The sequence below is a fragment of the Homalodisca vitripennis genome, unplaced genomic scaffold, assembly GCF_021130785.1.
Source record: "Homalodisca vitripennis isolate AUS2020 unplaced genomic scaffold, UT_GWSS_2.1 ScUCBcl_4729;HRSCAF=11084, whole genome shotgun sequence".
NCBI classification, from domain to species: domain Eukaryota; kingdom Metazoa; phylum Arthropoda; class Insecta; order Hemiptera; family Cicadellidae; genus Homalodisca; species Homalodisca vitripennis.
In genome coordinates, this window is record NW_025780862.1 from 13,036 (window position 1) to 33,086 (window position 20,051).

Genomic DNA, 20,051 nt, shown 5'->3' on the forward strand with positions numbered 1-20,051 from the left:
TGTATTCTGCAATCACAACAATGTTTCAGTGCCTTATGAGGTGATTCCCAAGATATTTGAGCCAAAATCAGTTTCAATAAATGGATGAAACTTCTATCAAAGTGGAGTCTAAATGGGTTTCTCTACCTGGCTCCTCCAGGTGTAAGGAGATTCCTTTTAATTATAAATTCCTTTTATAGGTTCCATCTTGAATTCACTTGACAAAAACCTTATATTTTGAAGGGATTTACAAAGAATATCTAATAGTCTTAAGTATGGGTAGAAGAAACAACATTTTCACACAAAAAATTTCCAAATAGCTTATTTGTTGCTAGTAATAATAAGACGTGCTAATGAACAATTAAGATGGAAATAGACCCATTATAAGAAACAAATGCAAGAGACATACTCAATACTCAAAGAATAAAGTATGGGACATGTTATCTGAATACAGCAAAGCAGCTGTAAGAAGACTGAATTTAATTTGAAGCTTACAATAAGCTAAATAATGAAAGAACTAAAAAAATCAGGTTGAGCTGAAAATTATGCCAAGCCAAAGAAACAAGGAAATGAACTTGCTAGCAAGGAAAGGATCAGGTGCCTCTTTATGGGTTTAGAACCTTGAGTCGACGTTTCCCTTAGTTTCAGAAAAGAAGTCGTAAATAAGAGGGAGAGCTTTCTTGTTAACATGTCAGATTATGGCAGTCAAAACTGGTCATAAACTTTTAAGAAAATTGGCTTTGACTCTGCCAAAAGAAAAAGTATTCTTCTGATGAGAAATTTTCCAGGTCAGAGATCTGTATGAAAACATCTGACTGAATGAGTCAGAGGTCTAGATTTAGCAACAAAGAATAAAAGGTCATCTCCGGAGTTGATTAGAAAAACATTCTGAGCCCTCAGATGTAAAATATGGAAATCCCAGAGTGTTAATAGTCGCAGTGCTATGGGACCAAGCCCTCTTAGTTATTAATAAAAATATACTCTCATCAGAGGATTTTATTAATTTTTTTAATGGTTAGGGAGAGAGAAGCTATACTACCTTCGAGCTACATAAGTATTTTTAATGAACGAAACATTTTCTAATAATGGTCACTTAGGGTGATACGTATACACGTTTATTTAAAAAAAATCAAAAAAATTTCCAACATAAAGTTTTATTTAATATAGTTAATAAGGTATAGCATAAATTAAAAAAGTTCTAAACCGATAGACATATGAAATTGTTTATATACCATAGTTAAATATTCACTGACAACATTTTGCTAAAAACAATAGACTTTTAGTGAAGGTTATTTTATTATAACGATATTGTACACTTATTAACAGTGAAAGGTGAAATTATTATTTTTTTCTTAACAGTATAACATTTATTTCTCATAGAAAATTCATTCTAAAAAACTAATAGTACGTATAAAAATTAAGGTATATGTACATAAAATTAACATACTATACAATCTCACTAGCCTTGTATTGACTAACAACAAAACTGGGATGTTAATAATAATAGTATAATAGTGTTTATTTTAAAGTTGTATACAATTTGATATATATTATTTTCTATAACATTTCAGAAATTTATATTATGTACATGAATTGTATGGATTTAAATGGTTTGAAAATATATACACTGGTTCTAATTTAGAATTGTTGATTAACAATATTAAATCCATTAAATATCTGGATTTACTCGATAATAAGGACTGGAATTACCTTTAATACAAGCATGTTTAAAATACTGTAGTTGAATTAATGTATCACAAAGCTGTGACGTTGCTTCTTTCATTGTGATCCGCTCTTTTATGCAAATCAACTTGATACTTGTGTCTAAAACGCTGATAGCATAGAGAGCACTTGTGGGAGGTTCTTGAGTGTCGCAACAAGTAATGTCTTGCTAGGCTGATTCTGCTTCGATGAAAGGTAAAGTCAAAGTTCATGCTACAGCAAAGTCCACAGTGTAGTCGCTTTCGAGAGAGCAGTGCTCGTCCATATTTTTTCCACAGAGACACCTTTAACGAGTCATACTGTCTTGGCTCAACATGTTCACGGATTATAGTCTGTAGCGGAAATATTTCCAAACCGTAATCGTCAAGTTCTATCGAAGGCAAAGTATCCGAATCCGAGTGGAATGTCATATGTTGTTGCATTTTATTCAGAGTGCTGGTTTGCATGCCACACAGAATGCAAGTAAATTGTTTCTGAGCTTCCAAAAGAGGAGGAATATCTGATGGAGTTCTCACCACATTCTGATAATAATTTGACACGGAATAGTTGGAATTGTTGTCCAGATCTGGTAGTTTCTGATGAGAAAGGCTGAAACAGTAAGAATCATGGATAAAAAATAATTTTGATCAACAATATGGTTTTTCAATTTATTAAAAGATTTGTTCAAATTTTGTTTCCATGTAATCTATGACAGTAATAGGAAGAGATGGACGGACAGTATACACATACACACATTAATTCAATTCCATTAATTCATTTATCAGCCACTTCAACAATATTTGTATTCCAACAGGATTTAGTTTTTATATATCATATTATACTTTTTAGTAATTTAATAAGAAAGTTGTCAGGAATGTTGTTGATGTCATCTTTGGGCAACTCCTCTTGTGCTATAGAAAAATCAGTGCCGAATACCAGCAACCATTGGACACAAAGCACAAAGGGTATTGCAAAGGCAACCATTGTTATAAGGTCAAGTTTGATTTCACTTAAGTCTCTAATAAATAACTGGACTAGTGGACATGCAAGTGAAATATATTTCTATATATTGAGGAAAAGAGAAGAGACTCGGACAAGGCATTAATAATATATTTTTGCTATGTTTTAAATCATTATTGAAGATAGGATTGATACTATAAATTGGTTTCCTACATAAAGTGAGTTTGTAGAAAACTAGGCTCCTTTAATAGTCACCATTGCTGATATGTAGGTGACTTTTTCTATTAGAACTGATTTAAAAGTAGTAAGAAAACAAATAAAAATTAATCTACAGTGTGAAATAGGTATTGAATTACAACAGTTTGTTTGAATTTGCTTTGTATAGTGCAGGTTGCAAAAATTCTGATTTCAAAGTAAGGTAATACAGACTGTTATTATTGGGCACTGCTTACAATATCTAGCAATGCCTTATACACCTAGTTTTGAGGTTGTGTAAATTACCAAAAACCACTCATCAATTACTGCTCAACCAATTAGCAATGAATGTTTTCTTTAGCACAGTCTGCTGGCTTTATCACATCAGTGTCAAATTATTAAAACATTGGCAGTCTAAATGAACCCATCAAATTACATCTCTGACCTTTCTCCACTAATTTTTTTAAGTGGTTTGTTTTATATCAGTTCGCTAAAGATGGCTCACCATAGTGAGAGCAAAACATCTTAAGATTTTAATTGCGTCAGTAGTGTTTCGATGCATTGTGTACAGGAAAATTAGATAATAGCCAGAAAACCACATCTGAAACTAACTTTTGGATCTTTATGTGACATTTTTATTCTTTAAATTAAAAATAAACTTCCATTGTCATGTTGCTTCCTTTTTCACTATAAACTTAAATTAATAATGATTGGAACATCTGAGTTGCTGGATGCTTTGAACAAAATATGTATCATATAAGAAAAATTGATTGATGAATTTCCTAAAAGAAAGAAATTTGATCTTTAGCTTGTTTTAGTGATGATGAACTGGAAGGGTAGCAAAAAGGATAAAAATACCAAATGATACATATTCCCATAGCTCAATTTGTTTAGCTTGACACATCAGCCTGATTGGACTGAAGCCTGAAGAGACTGAAAATGGCAACTCTATGATGACATTCAACTTCCTTATGAGTTAGAAATTCTGTTGTTTTAAGGCATTCAGCTGTAAAACATGTAGTCCAGTGAATAAAAACTAAGTAAATGTTCGAAGAATTTACTAACGATTGAAGTAAAACGTTCACTTTCACGTGAATAACAGTCAATTTCTTGCAAGCTTTTATTTAGCCTTGACAAATAAAAATACTAGAAGTAAACTAGTATTTACTCGTACTTGACCTGTTTTCACAAGTAAATATTCAATTATGAATAGCTCCAGGATACTTCTTTCATTGTCATGTCCATTTTAAAAGTTTTCAGCTTCAATTTCAAGAATAACAAAATTTCATTTTCTAAGTACATTACAATTAGTTTATTGTGATAGTTAACACATAATTATATCACAAGAGTAGATAAATGTACAATGGATAGGCACCTCTGGGCTAATAGCTGAGTTGAGGTTGCTATTAATTAAAAGCAGATAAACCTGGCAACCCCTTTTTCACAGAAAAATGTACACAGCTACAGTAAATCATAAACCACATCAATATTTAAAACAAAGCACACAGAATTAAATTGTATTTCACAATGATATAATTAATGCATTGCATTACCATAATAAATTAAAGAGCATAAATATGTACACATACATGCACACATATACACATCCATACCTACACATATATACACAAATACACCAAAAAGATACTTAGACACAAAAGATAAAGATGTAACCATTACGAACTCATGCAACAAAAAAATCTCTAACAAAGTTACTAATTCACGAGCCGCTCTATACCAATTGTAAAGAGCCAACATTTCAGGTAATGTGTTGTAGAGCTTAGGAGCTGTGAATGTATAAAAACGTTTGTATACTTCCAATTTAGGAAAAGGCATAGATAATCAGTTTAACATCAGTAACATGTTCTCATTTCCCAGTGTATGTCCAACTCTTGAGAAAAATATCCTTAGTAGGTACCATATAAATATACAACTATCTGAGCAGAAGCATCTCAAACTGAACATAAAGAGGAAAGGAAGAGTCATTCCTATTAGCTCTGATAGTAACTAATGATCTCTTTTTGATTTAAAATAATAGGATGAATAATAGAATAATAAGCCCCTCCTCAACACGAGATACCATATTGCAATTTAGAGTTGATTATAGAACAGTAAATAGTTTATATGATAGGAACAGGCATAAATACTGCAAAAAATAAAACTTACTCTGCGAAGCGTTTAAATAGTTTTCACATTAACAATCTGTTCCCTCCAACTACAGCTTTCATCCAGAAAAACTACCAAATACATTATTTGTTCTACTCTTTCAACTTCAACACAATTCTTTCATGGATTTCTCCAGAGAATTAAGCATTGTTCACATAAAAAAAAAACTTGTCCTATGTCTTTCCATTTCTTAACAAAAATTCATAAACTTTGTTTTTACGCTAAAGAACATTCTATTTCTTGCAAACCACATTTTTCAATTTATCAACATCTTCTTGAATTACGCTGTACACTGTTTGATTACTTATAGTGGAATAACAAAGGGCAGTGCCATCCATTAATAAGGAACCTGATCAATTTCCATTACAGAAGCTATTAATATAGATTAAGAATAGTATTGAGCCTAAAATAGACCCTTTTGGCACTCCAAGTTTAATTGGAAGAGTTGAATTGACAGAGTTTAAAAAGTTTACATATTGAGATAGATTATTTTATACAGCTTTTAAATCATTTGTAAGGAATACCTCTGATTCCGATCATCCAAAGATAGTTAAATAAGATTTTGTCATCTACATCGCCAAATGCTAGAATCTAAAAATTGAACCAGACGGACCTTTATAATCTTTCCTACTATTTTAGAGACAATTGAGAGAAGAGATATCGGTCGATATTTATTGAGATTCTTAGGTGAAATTTTCTTGTGAAGTAAGTCAACCAGTGCTGTTTTTAAAGAGATCGGAAATATAACAGTTTCTAAATTAATGTTGATTAAAAATTACAACACAAGAGATAAGATACTACCCATTTTTTTCATTACATGTGCTGATATACCAACAATACCAGGAGACTGTTACATTTCAAACTGTTGAAATCAGCCAGAACTTCTTCTGATCAAGTAGGATAGCAAAAACATGACATCCGAATACTTAGCATGAACAAATTGAGTGCACATATGACAATCAAAGTCATCAAAACTTTCAGCGTCCCTCATTAGGTTTTCAACTGCGTGCTCAGAGATAAGTTCTTCCGACTTGAATCTAGAATAAACACCTGGAGTACTATCTTTCTTTTTTGTGAACCAAGCATGTTATTGATAGTTTCTCATTGTTTCTTAATATCAAATATATTTTCTTCAAAAATACTCTGGTAATAAACAAAATATTTTGTTTCAAATGTTGAAATTTTGGGTCGTTCAATCTTTTTTTTGATTTTTTTGGTACAGCTAAGTTACTAAATCACAGATGCTAACAAAGATCAAAATTCATCTAATATTTTAACTTACATTTTGAGGTAATTTTTACTTTGTACATTGAAAAGTCTACAGCTTGTCTTAATATGTCTGAAAGTAATGAAAACAAGTTTGCTTTTTTCTTGATAAATAATTAACCCATTATAAATGCAAAGAAAATGTTGACGAGGTCTATTTTGGTCTTAAATTCAGAAAACAAAGTATCCTTACTTTTTTATAAGAAATACAATATTACAAATTACTTCATCATGGTCTTGTCTAAAAGAGGTTAACACATCAGAATCAAAGCTACATTGATCTCTAGGTTTAAAAAATACCTTTAGTGGGTAAGTCAATCAGTTGCTCAAGACCATTACTTGACATAATCTCTAAATACTCATCTACGAGCAGTGATCAGTTAAGCAAGCATATGTTCATGTCCCCGGTAATAGCTAAATTTCGAGCTTTGCATTCAGACACTATGATATTTAATTTATATACAAATAAGGCAATATAATGAGAATGCAGCCTGTGTACCGCCACGACCGCAACAAAAAGCCCAGAAGATTCAATGCAATAGTGATCTTGAGTGCGTCAGCTGACTGAAAACAAACACCTGATCTGGCCTCATACTGGTCACTCACATAATCACTTAACGTCATCTGTAGCTGTCATTTCAGTTTGAACACTGGTTATAACCTCTAATTAAATACAAACGTATTTCCCAATCGTGTATACAGACTTCTGTTGGAACAACTAAATCTGGCAAAGAAGACAAAGTATTAATTAAGTTTTCCCTTAGACTTATTCTAAAGAAATATAAAAAATTTGTTTTGTCTCAAACAATTGATTGTTAGTTCAAATTAAAATTAATGCATTTTTACTGAAATAAGTGCTTTGCTTATAGGTTTTCAATTTATTCTATTGAACTAACAATAAGAAAGGGTTCACTTTGGGTCTTCCTCAGAAATATTTTGCCGTTTCTTACACATGAATATGAATAATTCTTTTCTTGTTTCACCACCTGTGCAGCAGCAAGCGGTTTCTTCTTGGCAGAGCTGAGATTCTCATGACATAAACGGGAATGGCAGTGGTCATAATGTAGTCAACATCATGTGAGTTCAGATTCCTCTTTACTCTTCATTTTTAAAGAAATTTCAATTTGTTTTCTCAACTTGATGAACTTTGCTATAATTCCAGCAGGACAATTAGCATAATTCCTTTTTTTTAGATGGTGACATACATTGATAGCTTCTCTGGTAATCTTTATATCGAGAGCAACACCAACCTTCATCACAACTTCATACACATCTTCGTTTTTGCTTTCAGAAATCCCCTGAATCTCCAAATCAGCCACTTTCCTTTGCAGCTGGATATTTTTCACCCTTAAATCATCAATAAGTTGAAGGTACTCTGCTAACTTAGCATTGTGAACAAAATTGTGTCATCAAAAATCAAACGATTTGTTAATTGTCAGTAAAACCATAATCAGAAGTTTCATTGAGCTTTTTTAGCACATCAGATAAAGATGTTCTAATATCAGACTCCAATCTATAATGTGACTCACATGACCATGCTCTTTCTTCTATTCAGAGCACCAGATGGACAGCACCAAATTTGCTTCTCATTGGTTATATAGTCAACACTTCTTTGGATAAATTAAAACACGATAATGATATGGCATAGTTTCTTGCAGTCAGAGCATGAAATGTTATGCCTAGCTTGACCAGTAGCTTTTTTGCAAACAAAGCACTCGGACATGATTTTATAATTAGGTACACACGGGCACTAAACTGAAGAATAGGCTATTGAAGATAACATAAGAGAAGCAATAGTGCAGATAATAAGGTGCTAAACCAATTAAACACCTTATATCTTGTGTAGTGAATGTAGGCTATGATTCACTGAACAGAGAGTGAGAGCACCCAGGCAGACAAGTCTGCAATTCTCAGCACCTGACTCATAACTTCCATTTCATTGAACTGTGAGTAGTAAATAATCCAACTGTCATTTCACTGCTTTGAAATATTATGTAGAACAGCACAGCTCACTACAAGTTTTGGAATTCCCTACCAGCCCACTCCACTCTTCACACCTTGTATCCAGTTATTTTAAAACTTTGTTTTGTTGTCCAAATACTTGTTCCATATGGTTAGAAATTCTAATCAAAGCACAACACTCCCCTTCTTTTAATGTTATGACTGCAACAAGATTTCTTTCTAGTGTCAACAGGTTTTGTAACCATAAAAAATGTTATTGGTGCAACAATCATTATGTATACGTGTGTTAACCATGGACTCTGAAAAATAAAAAAATTTGACAATAGAACTAGTTGTACGTCAAAAACATATACCTGAGGTTAAGGATAGTAGTGTGAAGAATCACCAACTTACAACACTTGCAAGTTCTATTTGTGTAACATTTAACCATGCGATACGTCCAAAATCCTAGTATTCTTTCAAATAAACCATTGTCAATAACACAGAATTAGTTACCATGCTAATCAATTTTCTTCGGTTTTTAATTAGTGTCTGACACTTACCATAAGCAACTCAAGCAATAGAATACAGTGTAAAGCATGGTATCTCTGATACTTACCAATATGTAAACGTGGTATCTAAAGGTACTGTTTAAAATAAAACAGTTATGTTATATTCAGAAAAAATATTACATAGATTAGCTAATAATGTCTACATATTTTGAAGTTTAGTGGATAAGTATAAAATATCGTAACTCAAAACTTTAAGGCCCATTCTCTGAAAGTTTATAATTTGATAGTTACCATGTTTCATAACAGACTTCAATGAAAAATTAGGTTGTATTCTAACATGAAACTAATTTATTCTTGTCTCCTGGACTACTGATATTAGAAGAGATTATTTTTAACATAGATCTTATCTTTAACATAGATAGCCTAAACATTTAAGATGATCATTCAGAACTCACATGTTCATATCACTAGTCCATTTTTTTATTTTATATATTCATTCATAAGATTTAGAATAACTTACACAATAAAATAACGTAAAAAATGAAAAAAAAACCTAATGGCTTACTTATTCTGAAAACTTTTCCTTGTGTGACGTGCTGTTTCTCCAAAATTATGAAGTCTTGGAAAATCCATGCTGTAAATTAAAATCCCACTATGAAATTTAGGAATTAAAAAGAAAATGCCACCTGTTTGTTACAAAGAGTATAAAACATTTCTTTATTTTCTTTAAATCTTCTTACATCACTGTACATTTATATTGCTTTTACAAAGCATATACTATGTACAACTAGTAGTCTAAAGATAATCTGCATGTATTTATTAATTACTGATGGAATCAAAAAATCAAATACCAATTGTTTTTAATTAACATTTACCAAGTTCACATGATAAAACCACAAAAGGTAACACTAATTTGCACATTGACACATGAAAGTAGGCACAATTCCTCATTTTGTTGTTGACTTTCAGTTTTGGCAGTAAATTTTAGGGAAAATAATTTGGAGCTAGAACTTTGAATAATGGTTACAGTCTTTAAGACTTAGAAATTCTTCTATTAAAAGTAGAGCTGTCTGTGAATCTTTTTGAAATTGTATATACAATTGCTTGGAAATAAGTTATTTTAGTTCTTTATCAATGGACTGATAAATGTTTTCTTAACTCAAAACTTTATATGGCAATTATAATTATATACATAGAATTAAAATTAGTTATCAAATAAAATTAATAATTTATTAAATATAATAAATAAATTGCTGACTAGATTTTATAAAGCTAATTCTTAAAATTACTTTGGTAACTTAGCAAACTTAAATAAATGCACCACAATGGTTTTTGTTGTTCAATAAATATAAATATTCTCTTGATTCAAATTATGATGTAGTAATATAATATAACTAAAATATCTTGAATAGATAAATTAAAGTGGCCATGAAATTGGATGGTGAGATTGCAGTAGCCCCGATAAAAAAACTAATCTAGGCAAAGATTTGCCTTTTATGATTTTGTAACCCCATTTTATTAATTAATACTATGGTGATAAGTATTTATTAGTAAACAACTTGTACATAGGATTAAGAATTAAGTTATTTATAGACATAAGGGAATTTGCAGCAATTATGTTTATGTAAATATTTGATATCTCCCAAGCCAAGAAGATTTTATATATCATAGAATCAAAATAACCAATCTTTTAAAGTATATGTTGTTACAACTTTGTATAAATTACTCTTCGAAACTATTAATATAACTCCAATATTATCTAAAATTTCAAGATTGCAGACAAATGTAAACATTTTGATTCATACTTCTTAATCTGTTCATAATATTGCAACATTTAAATCTCACTTAAAATCATATCTTTTAATTTTCCCTCTGTGTATTTATACTGTATAAACTATTATAAATATGTCATTCTACGGTTTATTGAACATAATGTCCGCTGGTACCAATAATTGAAAAGTACAAGTAATATTTGACAGTTCATAAATGAATATAAAAAATCCCTAATGTCTCACATTGGAAGAGTAAGATTTACTGCATGCTACAGTTCAGAAACCACTTATGAGTTTCTCATAATAAAAATAAATTTGTTATTGATTATACGTGACCTTGTGTATTGTTTCTTATTTGCAAATATCATTTAGTCCTTTGGAGACCACCCAATAACCCAGAAAAGCTGAAAATACCAAGCTACTTCAAAGAGATTTGCAGTTTCAAACCAAAACTACCTGAAATAAAAATTTGGGATTCATACCTTCAACATATATTTTTATAGAGGGTATATTTATGTACAACTACATAAAGTATGATGTAAACACGTTTTAGTGCCAAGTAGTCGAAATTTGGACTCACAAAAGGCGATGTACATACACAAACATAGAATTTAAGAACTTGTAGTCAAATTTTATGTACAATATTTCCTTACTTTGGTTATCTGATTACAGTTTTGCACAATAATCTAATCAAAATGTGTTATGGAGTAAATAAAAACCATGTACCGTGTATTACAAATTTACCGTACTCGCTTCAAATACAAACTTCCAATATATTGAAAGGCAGTCTCCAAAGGGTTTAAATTAACTTTGAGTGTATTCATTTTGAAATAACATACTAAAAAAATCAAATCCTATTTGTGCAGTATAATAATAAACGATACAATATTTCACAATGTAGTTTTATAAAACCTCATCTTACAAAAAAAAAATTGTATATGTAACCACATAGGACCATTGTTTACATGCCATTTTTACATGATTTTATAACTAATAAAAAAGTTATCTTAAAGATTCTCTTAAACACGGTATGAAATTGTCAATATTTATGACAATAATGCTCAACTTACGGTAAATATATTGAATTTTCTAGGTTTCTTTCAAAAAGTATTCCTCAAAAAGTCCTGATAACCCGTATCATTCACTATTAACAAATGATGATGGCTGTATCTGAATAGAGTGAAAAAGGGGCTAGCTGACTTTGGCTCAATTAGAAGCTGCCATTGAGATTTGAATAAATTTAGAAACACAAGCCCACCTTCAATCATTGGCCATGAAAAGTTTAACTCCTCCCCCCTATACACTTTTTAAGATTACTTACTTATTCATTAGCACAACATTAAGAATATTGTGAGTATCATAAAATAACTCAATTGATAAACTTCTTAAATTATTCTTAATTTGTGCCCAGACTTAGGTTTAAAATGATTAGTACAACGATTCAAGAACGTGTTCCTGCCTCCGCAACCAAAGTAGTGAAGCTGTAATGTGCTTTACAGTTAATAAAATCACAAATACAAGACCTTTTACCAAGTTGCTTAGTATATAACTGATAGAGAACCATTGCACATTGTTTGTTTAAGACTACTCTACAAGCTGTAAATCTCTTGAGTACACTACTGTACCGATAATTTTGTCTGCTTTGATATATATGGATGAGTCACTTTTATAGAAATAAGTGGGCCTACTTCAATATACATTGCAACGTGTAAGAATAGTCTTTTGCAAATTTTATGTCAGGCAATTTCAGTGTGTATTATAAAGGTACAAATATATGATAAGATAGATATGAGTTGATAATGCCTCCCCTCAAAATTACAAAATCTGCCAAATACAAATTATTTCCTTATTTACAAAACTCCTAATTTCTACCCAATTTGGAGATGTATATCAGAGATGTATTAATGGATACATGTACCTATAAGTTTTTTATTTTGATCTCTAGGATAAGCAGAAAATCACTGATTTCAATTTTGTATCAACCAAATAGATCCATACATATTTAGTATTATAAAATGCATTCCAAATATTTTTAATGACACTATGAAAAACTACCAGGTATGAAGAGACACAGTTAAAAAAATTAACCTAAATAGTTTATAAAGAACTCTAGGGGTTTTCTTTGCTCATAGTTTTTATAGTATTAAAGAATATTTGACACTCAAATCATAAATTTATCTTGATGTGGGGTTGTGACTATTTTCTTTTTTAAACTTTATAAGGTTTTAGATTTTTAAGCATTTAAAATGTTTGATTTTACATTTTTTAATTTAGAATTTTAATTCTTTCCTTAACTAGGAAACAACATTTAGATTATACATTTGAATATTATGGCATTGCCTTAATTCAGTATATGTATACATAAATATTGATTAAAATCTGTAATAGTTTTGTATTTATCATCTTCAATTTTATTTTATTGTTAGGCTAATTTCTAGTTTATTGACAATGCACCTTTTCATTTGTGAAAATATTGACTGTTGAATAAAGATGACTTATCACTTATAAATGATCAAGAAACCACAACTATGAGTCAATAATGTTACAGTAATTCTAATCCAACATTAGTGATTTTTGTACAATAAAATTTAATAAAAATACTGTTTGGAACCATTAGTGATGTATTTCATTCACTGCACAGCATTATATAGACAATGGTAGTGACATACCATGGTTGGTGTAGACAATGGTAGTGACATACCATGGTTGGTGTAGTCAATGGTAGTGACATACCATGGTTGGTGTAGACAATGGTAGTGACATACCATGGTTGGTGCAATCGTTCACATTGCGGAGGTAGAAAAACGTTTTTTTAATCGCAATTAAAAAACGAAATATAAACCAAAGTTGTCAAACATGTAGTAAAGCATGTTGAACACTTATACAACTCAGATCTTAAATTATAAATTAATTACAGATAAAATTCACCTAATACAGTGTTACAAGTCCGTTTTCAAAATTCAAAGAGAGATTTCAGATAGAACAACAACAATTTCTTTAACAACAATGAAGCTATTTTATAATATAAATAATTAACTTAATAAACCTCTGAAATACAAAAACAGCTGTTTGTAAAGCAGTCTGTTAAATGATTGTATGGTGCAAGCACATTTTCAGCTGGAACAGCACTGACTAGATTATAAACAAACGGAACCGGCTGAGAAATGCTAATAATGAACTAGTGAACAGCATTAGGCTATGGTAACAATAAACAAACTGAGGTAATAACACTATACTGTGCCCTCGACAATGGAGAGGGTCATACTTGCCTTCCTAGCTAAAATGCAGCATGGAAAAAACAAAACAGTTAGAGATATCAAACAATAGGTTCATCATTTTACAATTGTACAGTAACCTGGATTACTATTTGTTTTGAGTCTTTATTTACGTTATACGCTATGACAAACCAACATGGTTCCAATAGATATAGAAAAACATTGCGATTGCAAACAATCATTTAATAATGATGCCTTGTCAAATTAAAGCTTTGATTAACCTGTTAAGCTCCAATGTTCTATTAGTTGAACATTTCAATTTCGAATATACATTATTCATTAGTAAAACCAGTTTGTGTCTCCATAATTCACACATACAAATTAAAACACTTTTATTAATTTATAATAATACATTATTTTACATGCTGAATAACAATATACTATGTGTTCTACGTACAAAAATATAAGTGGGTCAATAAATTGGAAATTAGATAAAGTATCTTCTCTTGGATTAAAAATATTGTTTACCTTTTAACGCTTCCATCTCTCAAGAAAACTGGTAGATATAGTAACACAATTAATAGAAATTATGAAGAGTATACACAGAAAGTTTTAATTAATTTATTCTTTAGATATTAATAATTATATGTTGTTACCAGCTTCCTTCAACATTACATTCATTAAATTATTTATAAAAACAATTTTCCCTATTATAGGCCACACAAATAGATTTTATTTTCAATACTCAAGCTTTAAGTTACTTATTTTGTAGACAGTACAAATTATATGGTGATGATACCAAGTTCCCTTGGACATTTAATTTATTCATTAATTGTTAAAGCAATTTTTGCTATTACAAGTTATTTTCATTACTCAAGCTGGTTAAGTGGTTTATTCTGTAGAGAATAAAATTATATGGTGATGCTAAGCTTCTTTGGACATTACATTCATTAATTATTTGTAAAAGTAATTTTTACTATTTTAGGCCACGTTAATCCATTTTATTTTCAATACTCAAGCTTTAAGTGATTTATTCTGTAGATAATAACAATTATATAGTGATACCAGCCAGCTTCCTTTATATAAGAAATGTGCGACCCGGAATGGTAAAAACTTCACATGCATGAAATAAGTTTACTCAAACATTCTAAAATAACTTTAATACAACTCTTTTCAAAATGTTATTTACATATTTTGATATAAATTTGTTTTGTTCTAAAATTTTTTATCTATAGATTCAAATAAAAATAGTTTCATTGTATTAAATATATTTTCTACTTTCCTAGTATCATCAATAAACTCAAAATGTCAAAACTTATTTTTCTTCTTTATCCCTGCCTGCTGTTTTTTTGGTTATTCTTGTTGGCATTGTAAAAAAGGAAAAAATAGGGGTTACAAGCAGACAAGACAGTTTATCTTTGACACAAACTGTCATGTAACCTAAATTGTTGTTAAAACAGAAAGGAACATAAGGTACTTTGGTTTCTGAAATTTGGCAACACTGGATATTATATATCCCATTTGTGTGTTCATTTTAAAGTACCTATGTTAAGAAGAAGAGGAATAATCTTTTCAATCTGGTAAAGGTAACCCTGATCTTCCTAGCCTATCTAAACTCATATAAAAAACCTGGTATTTTGCCCTCTAATCATAAAAATCCAAAAGATTTCCAGAGCCTATTTATTATGATGGTTTAAGTTCCCTCCAAAATAAAATCCTAGATCTGCCACTGGACTGCCTCATTGTCGTCATGTATTAGCTCCTCATCCACTTCAAGAACAATCGATCTTTGTATAAGGGTTACTTTGAATGTTTTTCATGAAAAAGCAAGTACTCTTAAGGCAAAAAAATAAACATTTGAAACCATAAAAGATGTCAAAAATGGTTTAGACATTGTTTAAAGTTAATTACATTAATACTATGGACAAAATAAAATCCTAGATCTGCCACTGAACTGCCTCATTGTCATCATGTATTAGCTCCTCATCCACTTCAAGAACAATCGATCTTTGTATAAGGGTTACTTTGAATGTTTTTCATGTAAAAGCAAGTACTCTTAAGGCAAAAAAATAAACATTTGAAACCATAAAAGATGTCAAAAATGGTTTTAGACATTGTTTAAAGTTAATTACATTAATACTATGGACAAAATAAAATCCTAGATCTGCCACTGAACTGCCTCATTGTCATCATGTATTAGCTCCTCATCCACTTCAAGAACAATCGATCTTTGTATAAGGGTTACTTTGAATGTTTTTCATGTAAAAGCAAGTACTCTTAAGGCAAAAAAATAAACATTTGAAACCATAAAAGATGTCAAAAATGGTTTAGACATTGTTTAAAGTTAATTACATTAATACTATGGACAAACATAAAATCCTATAAAACTATTTTTTTATCTTTCCTCTACGTTTTCGACAATTCTAAAACCATTTTTTCACCTTAACAGGGCAATATCCCTAAAAACATATTTATTTGTAAATGGAAAGTTATATTTTTATGACTAGAACATTGCGTTGATTTAAAGCTGATTTTTTAAATTATAATACTACAAAATCTTTTCTCATGTGATATTTTAGAGTAGTTAACTTAATCTTATTTGACATTATGATCAGTCTTGTACATATTACTTACACATTATAGAAAAAAAGTGGATTCCTATATATTCATACATACCATATAAAATTTTATAGATTTTTATATCAAATCTTTATCACACTATCAAAAGAGAGACCCTTTGCTGTTTTTCCATCAATCATTTTAAAGAGAAATCAACATGATCTCTTAATTTGATGTAAAGCACTTAAACCTGAAGTTTGAGCATATAAAACCACCTTAATCATATAGAAGTCACAGATGTTTTTCCCAAAATGTTCAGAAAAATAACATTTAAGAAAAGTCAAAAGCGATGTATAGTAGATACAAGGTAGGTAGAAGAATACAAGAAAGTAGATTAAGATCCTTTAGGTATACGAAAAGGATATGAATGTGATGAAAAAGAATTGGAGAGTCTGAAATTTTATAGTGTTAGAAACAGGTTAGAGATAAGAGAACTTTAGATGAGAAGTGCCCAAAAAAATATGCCCTCTCAATGGATGAGGGATAGTTAATCACATAACAATACAGAAAAAGATATTGTACTCACTGATGATTTTGTTGCTGATGAAGACTTAGTTGTACTTGATCATCGGCTAGGAAGCTGCATCTCGAGCAAGCTCTCTTGTTGTGCACCTTGAAGACATGAGTGGCCAAACGCTCAGAACGGGCAGCCTTGTATTCGCACAAACTGCAAACATAAGGCTTAAGATGTGTGTTGAGATGTCTTTTCAGACACCAGTTATCCACACCCGACCATGAACAGTAACAGCAAGTGTAGCGCTTTTCTCCTGGTTTCCTTCTTGGTGCTTTTTTATCCTCCGTCTTTTGAGGAGCAAAGCCTGGGATACTTATACTCTGGACTGCTACAGTCTCGACTTGCTGAACTGGAGGTGGCCGGGGTTGTGGCTTTGGAAAGTACTGAATGGTACTAGTTGAGGTTGAGCTATCTTTGGATATTGTTTCTTCGTATCCTATTTATATCATAAGGAGTATCTCGATGCATACGAAGAAAATGTTTTTTCACATGATCAGCTCTGTTGAACTGTTTTTGGCAGATATAGCAATGAAAGGGTTTTTCATCTCTATGAATATTTTCGTGGCGAGTAAAAAGATCTCTTCGATCGGTTGCATAGTGACAATATGTACAGTTATATCTCTTTGGGCTGATTGTTGTAACGATTTCACTCGATTTCTTAGGGGCAGGAGAGGCAGCTGGTTGGGGTGAGACTACTTGACGGGATATTGTAGTCTGAACTACTTGTGGTTGCTGGACGACAATTTGTTGCGTAATAGGTTGATGTGTAACAGTTTGGGTTTGTGATATAACTTGTTGTGATAATGTAGAAGCTAATGTTTGAGATAATGCTTGTTGGAGAGGTATAGTCTGCTGAGATGTAGAAACTAAATGAGGAGAAAGCTCTTGAGATGGAGCGATTTGTATTTGTATTGTTGGGGGTAGATCTTGGTTTTCTTGTTGAGTGATGACAATTTGCAGCTGAGGATGTATTCCAGTTTTCTCCATGTTGTGCTGCTGCAATTTGTTGTAACTGATTGGCCACTTCTTCTGGAACTTGGATATGTTCTTCGATAACATGTGTGATTTGACCCTCCTGGGCTTGCAACTCCTGCTGCTGCAATTCTTGTTGGTCCATTTCCTGGAGCTCCTGCTGTTGAAGTTCATGTTCAAGCTCTTGCTGTCGGAGTTCCTGTTCATGGAGTTCTTGTTGGTTGCAGTTCTTGTTGGTGTAGCTCTTGTTGATGTAGTTCTTGCTGATGTAGTTCCTGCTGGTGAAGTTCTTGTTGATGGAGCTCTTGCTGATGGAGCTCTTGTTGATGAAGCTCCTGTTGATGGAGTTCTTGTTGATGGAGTTCTTGTTGATGTAGTTCTTGTTGTAGCTCTTGTTGATGTAGCTCCTGTTGATGTAACTCCTGCTGATGGAGTTCATGTTGCATTTCCTGATCTTGCAAGTCTTGTTCATCGTGGTCAGGATGAACTGGAGGAGACAACTGTTGCTCATCTGGCGAGGTTGGAGGTGGTGTTGAGGTTTGTGTGGAAGTGGCGTTTTGGTGTGTCTCTTCTTCAACACCTTCATCTTTAGCTTGATCCATAGGCTCTCCTTCTACTAGATTTTTTAGTCTCTCTAAGTATTTGGTAACTTCTTCAAGTACCGGATTCTCTTTCCACAAGGTAAGTGACTCTTGGTTTGGGTCAGGACAGATATTGTGTTTGTCGAGCAAGATGCATCCGGACACATCTTGCCCATGCACTCGCGTAAGGACACTGAGGGCACTGAAACACTCTCAGATTGGCGTGAGTTCCAAGCCAATGTTCAGCAACTCTTGAGAGAAACCCAACACACTCACACTCATTACATCTAAACAGTTTTTGTGCTGAGTTTGTAACTAGCAATCTTAGAATCAGTCCATGGTATGGACTCATCACTTGAAATCCAAGTGTCTTCTTCTGCTCGTAGCTTCTCTAACTCCTGTTGTGCTGATAAACTGAATAACGTTGTTGTTGGAAAACCATTCTGAACCAATGCTGCAAGTCCAAAAGCACTCAAAGAGTTGTGACCTTCTTCTAGTTTGAAAGTTTCACCATCATACTCTTGCATTATCCTCATGGTTTCTCCAGCTTCCATATCTGTTTCGCCGTACAACTTTTTTGTGATTTCTTTGAACATATCTTCGTAGCAGTCCATCCCCGGGACAGCCACACTGGTCATATCCAGCTGCAGACCCTGCAGCGCATCGGAATCATTGCTCTCATCAGAAATGTTGATGTCTTATTGCACCTGTAGAAGAAAAAAATAATTAAAAAATAATTTAACTAACGTAAAACTACATTTAATATTAAGGCGAAAAACAAATTTTTTGAATTTTTATGTTGGATACAAGGACATCTGTAAATTTTATTAGCTGGAGAATTTTTTTTTTTTTTTATATCTATGGGATTGTGCACTTTCACTAGGTTTCTGAAGGCCAACAATTAATCAATATTACTACCTTGAGGTACTATCTAAACTACGTCAAAGAGTAAGGAAAAACACGGCCCGAAATGTGGTAGGACAAACTATGTGTTCTCCACCAGGGCAATGCACCAGCTCATTCTACATTATCTGTCCTGAGAGGTTCCTCAGTGTAGAGATTCCTAGCCAAGTACAGCATGCCCGTGTTAGAACCTTATTTCACCAGATCTTGCACCATGTGACTTCTATCTGTTCCCTAAGGTGAAATCTGCATTAAGAGGGAAAAGATTTGAGCCTGTGGAAACTGTAAAAGACCTCTGCACGTGTCCTGAAGGAGCCGACAGAGGATGACTTCCAGTACTGTTTCCAAAAATGAACAATTCACATGTAGCGTTGTAGGGATAAAGAAGAAGAGTTTATTGAAGATGATAATAAGTGATTATGTATAAAATAAAAATAACACTTTTTACAACGTAAGTCTTGTTATTTAATAGCCACACCTCGTATGCAACTGGAATATGAGTTCTGAGAACAAGGGTTCACTTCTGGTTAATTTATACCTTCCAATTGAACCTCACTGAGAACAGTAAAACCGATGTGCAATCCAATGGATGTCAAGGAGCAGCACATTACTAACTGTAAATATCAAGATATTGAGGTGAAAGGGCAAATCGATAAGCCTAGTCAACTGTGGGAGGATTACTGTTAAGAGTTGGTGGTGCTCCCCAAGGGCTAAGGCTGAACAGTTACTAGCCTGGACATAGGAGTGAGGAGCGA

At 32.0% G+C, this 20,051-nt stretch overlaps 1 pseudogene; it reads right to left on the reverse strand.

Annotated features, from left to right (window-relative positions):
• Positions 1 to 1,117: 1,117 nt before the first annotated feature.
• LOC124373058 lies at positions 1,118 to 19,116 on the reverse strand (annotated as a pseudogene).
• Positions 19,117 to 20,051: the final 935 nt, after the last annotated feature.